Genomic DNA, 15,306 nt, shown 5'->3' on the forward strand with positions numbered 1-15,306 from the left:
ACTGGAATTAAACGCCAGTATCACAGGAATTAAACGGCAATATCACTGGAATTATACGCCAGTATCACAGGAATTATACGGAAATATCATTGGAATTATATGACAGTATCACAGGAATTATACGGCAATATCACAGGAATTATACGCCAGTATCACAGGAATTATATGCCAGTATCACAGGAATTATAAGCCAGTATCACAGGAATTATATGGCAATATCACTGGAATAATACGACAGTATCACAGGAATTATACACCAGTATCACAGGAATTATATGGCAATATCACAGGATTTATACGCCAGTATCACGGGAATTATACGCCAGTATCACGGGAATTATATGGCAATATCACTGGAATAATACGACAGTATCACAGGAATTATACACCAGTATCACAGGAATTATACGCCTGTATCACAGGAATTATACACCAGTATCACGGGAATTATACGCCAGTATCACAGGAATTATACGCCAGTATCACAGGAATTATACGGCAATATCACTGGAATTATATGCCAGTATCACAGGAATTATACGCCAGTATCACGGGAATTATACGCGAGTAACACTGGATATGTGGCAGCAGAGGACACCACCACTGTGACTGGTCACTGGACTGATGCTGCACAAGACACTACTCCTGGTCTGATACAGGACAACACAGCAAAACTGCAAGGGACTTATACAGCAGCCAGCAGCACTGGGGACATATAGCAGTAGAGGACACCAACACTGTGACTGGCTGGACTGATGCAGCATAAGACACTACACTGGACTGAGCAGCACAAGACAGCACTGGAATCGCCACCCCACTTTCCTGCCCACACAGACACTTAGGACGGAGACACGTCCTCTCACTACACTCTTCGAGACTGTAGTGAAAATGGCGGCGACGCGCAGGTCCTTATATGGAATCCAAACCCAGCAAGAATCCGACAGCGGGAGGATGACGTTTTGCCTCATTCTGGCTTCCGAGTCAGGCAGGAAAACCCAAGCCTGACTCGTATTCGGGCTTGTGACGTGAAGTCCGGTAGGGTTCGGTTCTATGAGAACCGAACCCGCTTATCTCTAATAAATATATATATATATATATATATATATATATATATATATATAAAACTTCATTTTGATTAAAACATTTAAGACAAATAAAATACCAATATAGGTTTTCAGATAAGAACTCTTTATTATTTTAAATATGTTTAATAAAATGTTGATTTTGCATGAAACCCCTGTCTCATCTTTTCAGAATAATATTACAGAACTCCTGTGCTCTGACTTCTTCGGAATGGACAAGTGCTTATCTTAAGTGGCGGAAGTCTCATAAATGTTCATCAAATAGAACCCTCCTCGGCACAGAGGCTGTCGGTGCACACTGGCGCCTCTGTTACAATTCTCTGCACAACCTGCCATTTCAATCACACAGCCCTTAGATCTAGAAAGTGTTAACTCAGAGCAGAGTCAGATACACTGAGAATATATTTCCCATTGAAGAATTAATATACTGTAGTTGCTTCATAAAAAAAATGCAAGCATTCGTCTGACCACTTACTGAGGGTCTGGTTATCTTGTGGGAAAAGGTCTAGGATGTTGTTAAAATGATGCCTTGTATGGCGACAGTAAAAGTAATGTCAGACACAGTCAAGAAATATAAAAAGTTGCCGTCGTATTACAACTCTTAAACTGTCAGTGCTATTGATTATTTTCAATAAAGACTCTGGGTGACAGCTGTGATACTTGATGTCTTGTACAGCTATAAACCTTGTAGCATATCACTCTCCAGCTTCATAAAAATTACTTTTTCCCCCTTCTCTTGTATTAGCAGGTGAAAGAGCATTTGCTATCCTTAAAAGATGAGTAAATGGCTGGTATTAACTATTGTGGTGTCTGGATGAATTCCTATCTGGAACTATGGGTCTGATTTACTGTAGGTCCAGATGGTGGTGTGGCTCATGCTGCAACATACTGTACCGAAGTCGGGTACTTTGCGCATACACCAGATCCGTACTGCGCTTGTGAAGTATGGGTCTGCGACGTCGGAAGCAGTTTAGCTGCAGACTGTCATTGATTGACAGTCTGCTACCGTTTAGCGGCAGAGAAGGTGTGTTGAATCCATTTTGGCATAGCCAGATTAAAGGGGGGATGCAAGGTATACTATACCCCGGGTCCCCTCTGTCAGGGGGCCCTCCTGGCTGGAGCACAGTGACATCACTAATTCTCCTTCTCCTTTTTGTGCAGCAGCAGATCCTGGCTGCCAGAATGTGAGCAGACAGTATGCAGTGCAGGCAGAGACACAGAAGTATCAGGTTTCTTGAGCTACCGACGGAGCTTCCCAACCAGAGGACAGCTAGAAGGGGGGAGAGAGCTATAATACCCCTTTCACATAACAAAAATAAGCTGGGTTATTGCCGAGTCGACACGGGTCGAGGAGCAGTGTGAAAGCGCCACAGTGAATAACCCAGTTCAAGCAACCTGGGTTAAAAACGGGTCGGACCCGGGTCGTTGTGCAGTGTGAAAAGCCACACACACATACCTCTCACTAAAAACACACATCTCTTTCACTTACACACACACACATATATGCCTCTTTCACTTATACACACACACACACACACACACACACACACACACACCTCTCACTAAAATACGCACACGCCTCTCTTGCACTTACACACACATGCCTCTCACTAAAACACACACGCCTTTTTCACTTACACAGACATACCTCTCACTTAAACACACACACACACGCATATTTCACTTATACACACACACGCCTCTTTCACTGAAACACACACCTCTCACTAAAACACACACACACACACACACATATATCTTTCACTAAAACACAGAAACACACCTCTCACTTAAGCTCACACACACCCCTCTCACTAAAACACAGACACATGCCTCTCATTAAAACACACACATGCCTCTCACTAAACACACACACATCTTTCACACACATCTTTCACTTGCACACACGCCTCTTTCACTTACACACATACACACCTCTTTCACTTACACACACGCCTCTTTCACTTACACACACACACGCCTCTTTCACTTACATGCACACATGCCTCTTTCACTTACACACATACCTCTTTCACTTACACACACACCTCTCACCTAAATACACACATGCCTCTCATTTAAACACACACACATATGCCTCTTTCACTAAAACACACACACAAACACACACACACACACACACACACACACCTCACTAAAAACACACATATTTCACTTACACACACACACACACACACACACACACACACACACACTTATGCTCTTTCACAGTACACACACAACTTTCCTTAAAAAAACAGACACACACCTCACTTAAAAACATGCACCCACATAAACACAGTGTTGCCAACATTAATTAAAGACACCCCCGGAACCCCCCACCCACACCACACACACACACACACACACACACACACACACACACACACACACACACACAGTGCAGGCAGATGCTGCCAGTGCCTTCCTGTTGCTAGCAGCCAGGACGGAGGAAGAGAGAGTTTCCCCAGTCAGCTCAATTGGAAGGGCCTGGGAGGAGCTGCACTCTGGAGCTCCCCCTAGCTGCAGTCTGTGGATACCAGGAGGCAGCTGCCGTGTCACTGACACAGCTCCTCTATCTGAAAAAATGACGGGTAAAATCCAGCAGCGGCGATGGATTGGCAGGCAGTCGGAGACAATGGAGGAGCTGTGTCCCCTTCAGGTCAGGAGCATGGCGGCATCTGACTCCATTGCCTCCCACAGTTACACCACTGATGTGCAGTATATACACATTCCTGCAAGGTTTATTTTATACATTGATTCATATTTTGAACTACTTTCCAGTATGTGCTTTTCAGACATGTCTTTATATCAGTGGTTTATTTCTGTTGCCCTTGAGAAATATACATCTCTGCTCGACACTCTGGAATAGATACAGGGTATATTTTTCTTGTAACTAAAGGCAAATGAAATGAAAAATAAATTACATTACTATACAGTAATTAAAATAAAACAGTTATATAAATGAGCAGTTTCAGGGACGGCTAACAGTGCTTGTTTTCCAGGTCACCTCACAAGATAACATGTCAAAAAATGTTGATATGACAAAGGTAAATCTTCAGTGTACAGTCCTCTGTCCCTTCAAGGCTCTGTTCCTTTCTCCACTGCTGATGTGTTTCATCTGTAGTCAGACTTTATCAAGGCAGAATACAAAATACCAATGTTAATTGCATTTTATTTGGTTTTAAAAACTTTATTTTGATCTATAACTAACAATCCTTTAGTATATTAATTCAGCCCTAAATTACTATATAAGACACTTTCATTGTGTTGTACACCCATTGGTAGAGCAACTGTGAGTGTTGCTGCTACTACTAGAGTGCCTGCAATCACCATTAAACCTCTGTACTCCCTGAGAAAATACTCCCTACCCCCTAACGCTCCCTACCCTCTGCCTAACCTCCCCCTTAGTGCTCAACCCTAACCACCATGCACATAAGCTCCGCCCACTTCCGTATCCAGGTCACCCTGCAGACCGGCTCGGGTTGCAGGACTGTTACCATAGTAACCTAACAAATCACCACAACTGTGTATTGCATGAATACAAATAGATATACATACATAAAATTAAAAAGACAAACAATAATTAAAAACAACATGCTGTATATGAGAACCACAAATAGTTACATCTAAGCACCAGCATTATCAATCTATTATTTATTCAGTATCTATAGCTATAGAAAATTTAATGGCATATTCTCAATAGAAGTAACAACATTCAAGGAGCAACAAATGTATCAAGAAGTTTCATATCGTAACTTACACTAGAACAGGCATGTCAAACTCGTGGCCCTCCAGCTAATGTTAAACTACAAGTCCCAGCATGCTTTGCCAGCATACCTTCCACTAATTAGCTGGTAAAGCATGCTGGGACTTGTAGTTTTACAACAGCTGGATGACCATGAGTTTGACATGCCTGCACTAGAAGTTATAGATGCTACATTATAAAGAACACTGCTAGTCACATTCAATTAAAAACCTGTAAGCCCAATGTCTCGTTTAAGCCACGAGGAACCAATGTATCTAGACGCATGATCTATTCACATTCACGTTGTAACAATTTTACAGACCTGTCACCCCCTCTAATAAGCGGCGGCACATGGTCTATAATGCGGTATCTCAGGGTAGACAAATTATGTTTCGCCTCAGCGAAATGGCGTGCAACAGGTTGTATACTCGACCCAGAATTCAAGGCTGCGCGTATGGCAGCACGATGCTGTGCCATACGTTCACGAAAAGTAACTTCAGTTTTGCCTATATATACCTTCGCACATGGGCATGTAATGGCATAGACAACAAAACGGCTTGTACATGTGAGCCGGTGTCTAATATCAAATTTCTGACCCGTGAATGGATGATGAAAACTCGGGCCCGTCTGTAAAAAGCCACAAGTGGTGCAATTCGGGCACCTGAAACAACCATTTCTAGCTTTGCCCAAAAAGCTCCCATATGCGGGTTTATTCATACCTGATATATCATTACGTACCAGGTAATCCCTGAGATTCTTGCCTCTTTTATAACATACCATTAGTGATTTATGCTGGAGAGCCGGAAGGTTTTTATCAGATTGGACTATTGGCCATAAAGATTTCGCTTTTTTATTAATGACAGAACTCATATGTGTGTAACAATTACTCCACATATGACAATTGGAACAGTTATCCTTTTTCTTAGACACCAATAGTAAATCAGGAGATACTGCCATGGCCTTGGTTTTTGCCTTAATCAAATCGTTAATTCCATAACCTCTCTTTAAAAATTTCTCAAACATGGAATCCAATTAGTAGAAATACGTAAAGCTCTTAAAAATTGCGAATAAGGGAGAGCATGCTTCAAGGGCTCTGGGTGGGCACTGGAGGCTAATAGTAGGTTATTTCTATCTGTAGGTTTAGTATACAACGCCGGGCATAGCCTGCCTTCACATTTGGTTAAAGCTACATCAAGAAAATTGACACAATTAGCATCCAATGTATAAGTAAATTTTACTGGGCTATCACTGGCATTGTAGATAGCCATAAGCGATGTGAATTCGTCAGCTGTACCTCCCCATATAATCAACAGATCATCTATGTATCTGTAAAATGCTAAGATTTTATCAGAAACACAGACATCAGAAAAGAATAGATCCTTTTCAATACGGAATATATATATATTAGTGATGAGCGGGTTCGGTTCCTCGGAAACCGAACCCCCCCGAACTTCACCCATTTTACACGGGTCCGAGGCATACTCGGATTCTCCCGTATGGCTCGGTTAACCCGAGCGCGCCCGAACGTTATCATCCCGCGGTCGGATTCTCACAAGATTCGTATTCTATATAAGGAGCCGCGCGTCGCCGCCATTTTCACTCGTGCATTGGAAATGTTAGGGAGAGGACGTGGCTGGCGTCCTCTCCGTTTATTAATGTTGCTGCAAATATTTGTGCTTATTGCTTAATTGTGGGGACTGGGGAGCAGCTGTATTATATAGGAGGAGTACAGTGCAGAGTTTTGCTGATCAGTGACCACCAGTTTTATCCGTTCTCTGCCTGAAAAACGCTCCATATCTGTGCTCAGTGTGCTGCATATATCTGTGCTCACACTGCTTTATTGTGGGGACTGGGGACCAGCAGTATTATATAGGAGGAGTACAGTGCAGAGTTTTGCTGACAGTGACCACCAGTATATATAGCAGTACGGTACGGAAGGCCACTGCTCTACCTACCTCTGTGTCGTCAATTATACTATCCATCTAGATTCTATACCTGTGGTGCATTTTAGTTTTTCAGTTTGCTGACAGTGACCACCAGAATATATAGCAGTACGGTACGGAAGGCCACTGCTCTAGCTACCTCTGTGTCGTCAAGTATACTATCCATCTAGATTCTATACCTGTGGTGCATTTTAGTTTTGCAGTTTGCTGACAGTGACCACCAGTATATATAGCAGTACGGTACGGAAGGCCACTGCTCTACCTACCTCTGTGTCGTCAAGTATACTATCCATCTAGATTCTATACCTGTGGTGCATTTTAGTTTTGCAGTTTGCTGACAGTGACCACCAGTATATATAGCAGTACGGTACGGAAGGCCACTGCTCTACCTACCTCTGTGTCGTCAAGTATAGTATCCATCTAGATTCTATACCTGTGGTGCATTTTAGTTTTGCAGTTTGCTGACAGTGACCACCAGTATATATAGCAGTACGGTACGGAAGGCCACTGCTCTACCTACCTCTGTGTCGTCAAGTATACTATCCATCTAGATTCTATACCTGTGGTGCATTTTAGTTTTGCAGTTTGCTGACAGTGACCACAAGTATATATAGCAGTACGGTACGGAAGGCCACTGCTCTACCTACCTCTGTGTCGTCAAGTATACTATCCATCCATACCTGTGGTGCATTTCAGTTGTGCGCAGTATATATAGTAGTAGGCCACTGCTATTGATACTGGCATATAATTCCACACATTAAAAAATGTAGAACAAAAATGTGGAGGTTAAAATAGGGAAAGATCAAGATCCACTTCCACCTCGTGCTGAAGCTGCTGCCACTAGTCATGGCCGAGACGATGAAATGCCATCAACGTCGTCTGCCAAGGCCGATGCCCAATGTCATAGTAGAGAGCATGTAAAATCCAAAAAACAAAAGTTCAGTAAAATGACCAAAAAATCAAAATTGAAAGCGTCTGATGAGAAGCGTAAACTAGCCAATATGCCATTTACGACACGGAGTGGCAAGGAACGGCTGAGGCCCTGGCCTATGTTCATGGCTAGTGGTTCAGATTCACATGAGGATGGAAGCTAGAAAAATGAAAAGACTTAAGCTGGCAAAAGCACAGCAAAGAACTGTGCGTTCTTCTAAATCACAAATCCCCAAGAAGAGTCCAACTGTGTCGGTTGCGATGCCTGACCTTCCCAACACTGGACGGGAAGAGCTTGCGCCTTTCACCATTTGCACGCCCCCTGCAAGTGCTGGAAGGAGCACCCGCAGTCCAGTTCCTGATAGTCAAATTGAAGATGTCACTGTTGAAGTACACCAGGATGAGGATATGAGTGTTGCTGGCGCTGGGGAGGAAATTGACAAGGTGGATTCTGATGGTGAGGTGGTTTGTTTAAGTCAGGCACCCGGGGAGACACCTGTTGTCCGTGGGACGAATATGGCCATTGACATGCCTGGTCAAAATACAAAAAAAATCACCTCTTCGGTGTGGAATTATTTCAACACAAATGCGGACAACAGGTGTCAAGCCGTGTGTTGCCTTTGTCAAGCTGTAATAAGTAGGGGTAAGGACGTTAACCACCTAGGAACAACCTCCCTTATACGTCACCTGGACCGCATTCATCAGAAGTCAGTGACAAGTTCAAAAACTTTGGATGACAGCGGAAGCAGTCCACTGACCACTAAATCCCTTCCTTTTGTAACCAAGCTCCTGCAAACCACACCACCAACTCCCTCAGTGTCAATTTCCACCTTACACAAGAAAGCCAATAGTCCTGCAGGCCATGTCACTGGCAAGTCTGACGAGTCCTCTCCTGCCTGGGATTCCTCCGATGCATCCTTGAGTGTAACGCCTACTGCTGCTGGCGCTGCTGTTGTTGCTGCTGGGAGTCGATCGTCATCCCAGAGGGGAAGTCGGAAGACCACTTGTACTACTTCCAGTAAGCAATTGACTGTCCAACAGTCCTTTGCGAGAAAGATGAAATATCACAGCAGTCATCCTGCTGCAAAGCGGATAACTCAGGTCTTGTCAGCCTGGGCGGTGAGAAACGTGGTTCCGGTATCCACCGTTAATTCACAGGCAACTACAGACTTGATTGAGAATGCACCTGACTCAAGCGCAGTGGAGAATGATTTCAACGTTGTGCAAGGTTCTGCAACCCTTTGAACTTGCCACACGTGAAGTCATTTCAGACACTGCCAGCCTGAGTCAGGTCATTCCCCTCATCAGGCTTTTGCAGAAGAAGCTGGAGACATTGAAGGAGGAGCTAAAACAGAGCAATTCCGCTAGGCATGTGGGACTTGTGGATGGAGCCCTTCATTCGCTTAACCAGGATTCACGGGTGGTCAATCTGTTGAATCCAGAGCACTACATTTTGGCCACCGTGCCCGATCCTAGATTTAAAACCTACGTTGTATCTCTCTTTCCAGCAGACACAAGTCTGCAGAGGTTCAAAGACCTGCTGGTGAGAAAATTGTCAAGTCAAGCGGAACGTGACCCGTCAACAGCTCCTCCTTCATATTCTCCCGCAACTGGGGGTGCGAGGAAAAGACTAAGAATTCCGAGCCCACCCGCTGGCGGTGATGCAGAGCAGTCTGGAGCGAGTGCTGACATCTGGTCCGGACTGAAGGACCTGCCAACGATTACTGACATGTCGTCTACTGTCACTGCATATGATTCTGTCACCATTGAAAGAATGGTGGAGGATTATATGAGTGACCGCATCCAAGTAGGCACGTCTGACAGTCCGCACGTATACTGGCAGGAAAAAGAGGCAATTTGGAGGCTCTTGCACAAACTGGCTTTATTCTACCTAAGTTGCCCTCCCTCCAGTGTGTACTCCGAAAGAGTGTTTAGTGCAGCCGCTCACCTTGTCAGCAATCGGCGTACGAGGTTACTTCCAGAAAATGTGGAGAAGATGATGTTCATCAAAATGAATTATAATCAATTCCTCAGTGGAGACATTCACCAGCAATTGCCTCCAAAAAGTACACAGGGATCTGAGATGGTGGATTCCAGTGGGGACGAATTAATAATCTGTGAGGAGGGGAATGTACACAGTGAAAGGGGTGAGGAATCGGAGGATGATGATGAGGTGGACATCTTGCCTCTGTAGAGCCAGTTTGTGCAAGGAGAGATTGATTGCTTCTTTTTGGTGGGGGCCCAAACCAACCAGTCATTTCAGTCACAGTCGTGTGGCAGACCCTGTCGCTGAAATAATGGGTTCGTTAAAGTGTGCATGTCCTATTTATACAACATAAGGGTGGGTGGGAGGGCCCAAGGACAATTTCATCTTGCACCTCTTTTTTCTTTCATTTTTCTTTGCATCATATTCTGTTTGGGGACTATTTTTTTAAGTGCCATCCTGTCTGACACTGCAGTGCCACTCCTAGATGGGCCAGTTGTTTGTGTCGGCCACTTGGGTCGCTTAGCTTAGTCACACAGCGACCTTGGTGCGCTTCTTTTTTTCTTTGCATCATGTGCTGTTTGAAGACAATTTTTTGAAGTGCCATCCTGTCTGACACTGCAGTGCCACTCCCAGATGGGCCAGGTGTTTGTGTCGGCCACTTGTGTCGCTTAGCTTAGTCACACAGCGACCTTGGTGCGCCTCTTTTTTTCTTTTCATCATGTGCTGTTTGGGGACTATTTTTTTGAAGTGCCATCCTGCCTGACACTGCAGTGCCACTCCTAGATGGGCCAGGTGTTTGTGTCGGCCACTTGTGTCGCTTAGCTTAGCCATCCAGCGACCTCGGTGCAAATTTTAGGACTAAAAATAATATTGTGAGGTTTGAGGTGTTCAGAATAGACTGAAAATGAGTGTAAATTATTGTTATTGAGGTTAATAATACTATGGGATCAAAATGACCCCCAAATTCTATGATTTAAGCTGTTTTTGAGTTTTTTTTGTAAAAAAACACCCGAATCCAAAACACACCCGAATCCGACAAAAAATTTTCAGGGAGGTTTTGGCAAAACGCGTCCGAATCCAAAACACGGCAGCGGAACCGAATCCAAAACCAAAACACAAAACCCGAAAAATTTCCGGTGCACATCTCTAATATATATATATATACATATACACACACACACACACACACACACACACACACACACACACACATACATACATACATACATACATACATACACATATATATTTAAATATATATTGAATTGCTCTCCCATATTGCACTTCTCCTCTTCCTTGTCAGCACTGCTTAAGTAGTAGAGCTCTGATATGCTGCTTAAGTAGTAGAGCTCTGATTGGCTGCTTAAGTAGCAGAGCTCTGATTGGCTGCCTCTGTCATGTGCTTCTTGGTATATGTTATACCCACATGAAAACTGACATATTAATGTCACTATGTGTTATATCCATCTCACTGAATGTCAAATTCATCTTGTTATAGTTTATGTTATATCTATTTCACTATGTTATATCCATCTTGCTATATGTTATATCTATCCATCTCACTGTATGTCATATCCATCTTGCTATTAGTCATATCCATCTTGGTATATGTCATATTCACCTTGCTATATGTCATATTATCTTGCTATTTTATATCCATCTTCTTATATGTCATATCCACCTTGCTATATCTCATATCCATCTTGCTATGGCTCATATCCATCTTGCTATATGTAATATTATCTTGCTATGTAATATCCATCTTGCTATATGTCATATCCAACTTGCTATATCTCATATCCATCTTGCTATATGTCATATTATCTTGCTATGTTATATCCATCTTTCTATATGTCATATCCAACTTGTTATATCTCATATCCATCTTGCTATATGTCATATCCACCTTGCTATATCTCATATCAATCTTGCTATATGTCATATTATCTTGCTATGTTATATCCATCTTGCTATAATAATAATAATAATAATAATAATAATCATCATTTTATTTATATAGCGCTCTTTCTCCAATAGGACTCAAGGCGCTTAACAGATACATAGCATAATATAGTACAGAAAATAATGAAGTACATTTTCATAATATACAGAAGCATGAAGATACTAAAAAGGACATTATGGAAATGCTTGAGTAAACAAAAAAGTCTTGAGTCTACTTATGAAGGATTCTATAGTTGGGGCCTCTCGCACTGTGCGGGGAAGTGAGTTCCATAGAGTCGGAGCCGCATGACTAAAAGCTCGACTCCCAGATAAATTACGGTAGATTCTAGGTACTGCTAAAAATCCTTCATCTACAGATCGCAGTAATCGAGTGGGGCAGTATGGGGTCAGAAGCTGTTTCAGATACCTTGGGCCTTGGTCATGTAATGCTTTGAAACTCAGTAAGCCAATCTTAAAGATGATTCGCCATCGTACAGGCAGCCAGTGAAGGGAGTAGAGGATGGGTGTTATGTGGCTAGAACGGGGCTGGTTGGTTAATAGCCTGACAGCTGTGTTTTGCACCAGCTGTAAGCGCTGCAATTCTTTTGCTGGTAGACCAAGATAGAGGGCATTACAGTAGTCTAAACGAGATGATACAAATGCATGTATGACTTTTGGCATATCATCTGAGGGAATTACAGATGTATCCACATTTATTTTAACGGTTAATAGGATTAACTGTGACTGGCCAGTCAGACTTAATCCTCTGCTGTAATGACTTAATCCCCTGCTGTATTGTTCTCTGTATTGTATTGCAGTTGAGAACAATAGCTGAAGGGTTTATGCTAATAAATCATGTTGTGACTAGGCACAGAAAACTACTCAAGATAATGGTGGATACATCTGTAAGTGCTTGATTCTGGCTATGTTCCTCAGGTGAAAGAATAAGGATTTGATTGTGGCTGATATCTGATGTGTAAGTGTCAAGCCACCATCCAGGACAACGCCAAGATTCTGCACACGATCACTGGTCTGTAATTCTGAATCCCCGAGTGTAAGTCCAGTTGGTTGGCTATGCTGCAGTCTTGTCCTTTGATGTTGCGGTCGTATCATAAGGACCTCTGTTTTATCCGCATTCAGTCGCTGCCAACTGGCGCTCATCCAATCCTGTAGTTCAGCTAGACAGCCATTTAGGGTTGCTATTGGGTTATCAGTGCCTGGAGCAAAGGACAAGTACAGTTGTGTATCATCTGCATTGCAGTGGTAGACCAGGCCATGGCGCCTGATTATTTCGCCCAATGGGAGCATGTATACTGCAAAAAGCATGGGGGATAGTATAGAACCTTGTGGGACACCACATGGCAATGGCACTGGTGGTGATGAGTATAATCCAGATGATACTCTCTGTGACCTGCCTGTGAGAAATGATTTGAACCAGTTTAGGACTGTGCCATCCAGACCACAGAAATGTATCAGTCGTTCAATCAGAAGCCCATGGTCCACGGTATCAAATGCTGCCGAGAGATCCAGAAGGATGTCATATATATGTCATGTTATCTTGCTATGTTATATCGATCTTGTTATATGTCATATCCAACTTGCTAGACCTCATATCCATCTTGCTATATGTCATATTATCTTGCTATGTTATATCCATCTTGCTATGTTATATCCACCTTGCAATATGGTATATCCATCTTGCTACAGTCTCTCTATAAAGTATCTCTACACATCATCTCTTTACACCTGTTAATTCACACTAGCCAAAATTGGCTAGAGTGAATTTACAGATTAGGAAATTCAAGTTTTGTACAGTATATTGCTTCAGACCACAACATGGCTGTCTTCACAGTGTGTCGCGGTAACCTCTAGTATTCATATAATTTACAGTATATAACAAAGAAAATGAAAGCATTATAATTGCTATTGATATTTTTAACCTGAATTTAACATTACATTTCACAACATCATTTGGAAATGTAAGAACGCGGTTCATTATGCAGTTTGCAGAAATTGCTTATCGAGCACCCATTTTCTATCCTTGAATGCTGCTACAACATTTACATCTCACAAACCTTATAAAATATTTAAAAGAAAGCAACTTTGGCTGTGACATCACATTTGAGTGATCAGATCATGGCCTTGATCAGTCTTCTGAAAATCATCCCTCCCTGGAGGCCTTCAGCAATTTACTGGACAAACTACAAATGCAAAGTTCAAAAAAGCAATAAATGAATACATTAAAAACCATAAACAAATCAATTGTAAAATCTAGTGGCATTTTCCATCTTCCACATCCTTCCAATTGACATGGCATATGGAATGCATGGAATATAATGTAAATATATTAATGACGGCAGATGGCAAGGATCTTTATATGTTAGGCTGATACTTAGATCTAATCATGTTAAATAATGTTTTCAGTTGTGTCATTATATAAATTTTCTCCAGCGTTATGTTGTGACAAAAAGTATTAATAACTTTTTCAATTATTGTGCAGGAATATAGATGGTATACAGTTAAATGTTTCCAGTGAGGTGGAAAGAAAATCAATTTTCAATTTCACTAGAAATTGTAATGGAAGCTTGTTGTTGTGTTTTTACGGCATATGTAGTTGCAACATCTTGTTTGGTATCAAATAGTACAACGACCCAAAAATACGAAAAGTAGCAATAAAGTATATTTGCTTTTTTGCAGATCAATTATTATATGAGCCCTTTTCTTCCAATCAGGCTTTCTAAGTAAGTAACTAAAATAATTTGACATATGTTTTTTAATAATATTCTGAGCACTTATGATATTATTTTTGCTTTCTGAACGCTAATTTATAGTGATAGTAAAGTGCATTCTCGAGACAGCTTGCATTTCAATAATTTCCTTCAGTTTAATTAATGGGAATGTCACAACATATTTTGATCTGCACATTGCGCAGCAGTGATGGAGGCTGACAGAGATCAAGGTGCCCTTTTACAGCATTTCCAGATGGATTTTGTAACTCATTTAGAGTTCTGAATATGACAGCCATTTATAAATCTAAAATCTGCTATATATTAATTACAGAAAAGGAAGATGACATTAGACATGTATTTGTAATGTTGACTGCTGCATGGAAGATCTAAGTATATTAAAATAATGAAAATCAAATTAAAAGTTTAGCTTTAGAAATGAACAAAATGATTTGTCAAGTTTTGAAACTGCAAATCCTAGTGATACAGTGCCTTTCATAAATTCTAGGCTGATTCACATGAAAAATCAGCAAAAAGTAATCAGTTACAGTAGGATGTTGGTATTTATCAAATGATCACAACTGTCAGGGGCTGTGATAAGAAAGTGAGGTGTTCGAAGCCAAACCAAAATGTGGATATTTATTCCAGACTTTAGGAGATAAAAAATACTTTTTTCTAGTGATGTGCACCGGACATTTTTCGGGTTTTGTGATTTGGTTTTGGATTCGGTTCCGTGGCAGTGTTTTGGATTCAGACGCGTTTTGGCAAAACCTCCCTGGAAAATTTTTGTTGGATTAGGGTGTGTTTGGGATTAGGGTGTTTTTTTACAAAAACCCCTCAAAAACAGCTTAAATCATAGAATTTGATCCCATAGTATTATTAACCTCAATAACCATAATTTCCACTCATTTCCAGTCTATTCTGAACACCTCACACCTCACAATATTAA

The 15,306-nt window shown here is 41.7% G+C and overlaps 1 long non-coding RNA gene across 2 annotated transcripts in view; it reads left to right on the forward strand.

Annotated features, from left to right (window-relative positions):
* LOC134957076 (uncharacterized) overlaps window positions 1-15,306 on the forward strand; it is a 398,476-nt gene that overhangs the window by 210,532 nt on the left and 172,638 nt on the right. For both annotated transcript variants that reach the window (XR_010186436.1, XR_010186437.1), the window contains one exon: window positions 14,329-14,372. This is a non-coding gene — a long non-coding RNA (uncharacterized LOC134957076). The remainder of the gene's footprint in view (window positions 1-14,328; window positions 14,373-15,306) is intronic.

Source organism: Pseudophryne corroboree, chromosome 9, assembly GCF_028390025.1.
Source record: "Pseudophryne corroboree isolate aPseCor3 chromosome 9, aPseCor3.hap2, whole genome shotgun sequence".
In the NCBI taxonomy this organism is placed as follows: Eukaryota; Metazoa; Chordata; class Amphibia; order Anura; family Myobatrachidae; genus Pseudophryne; species Pseudophryne corroboree.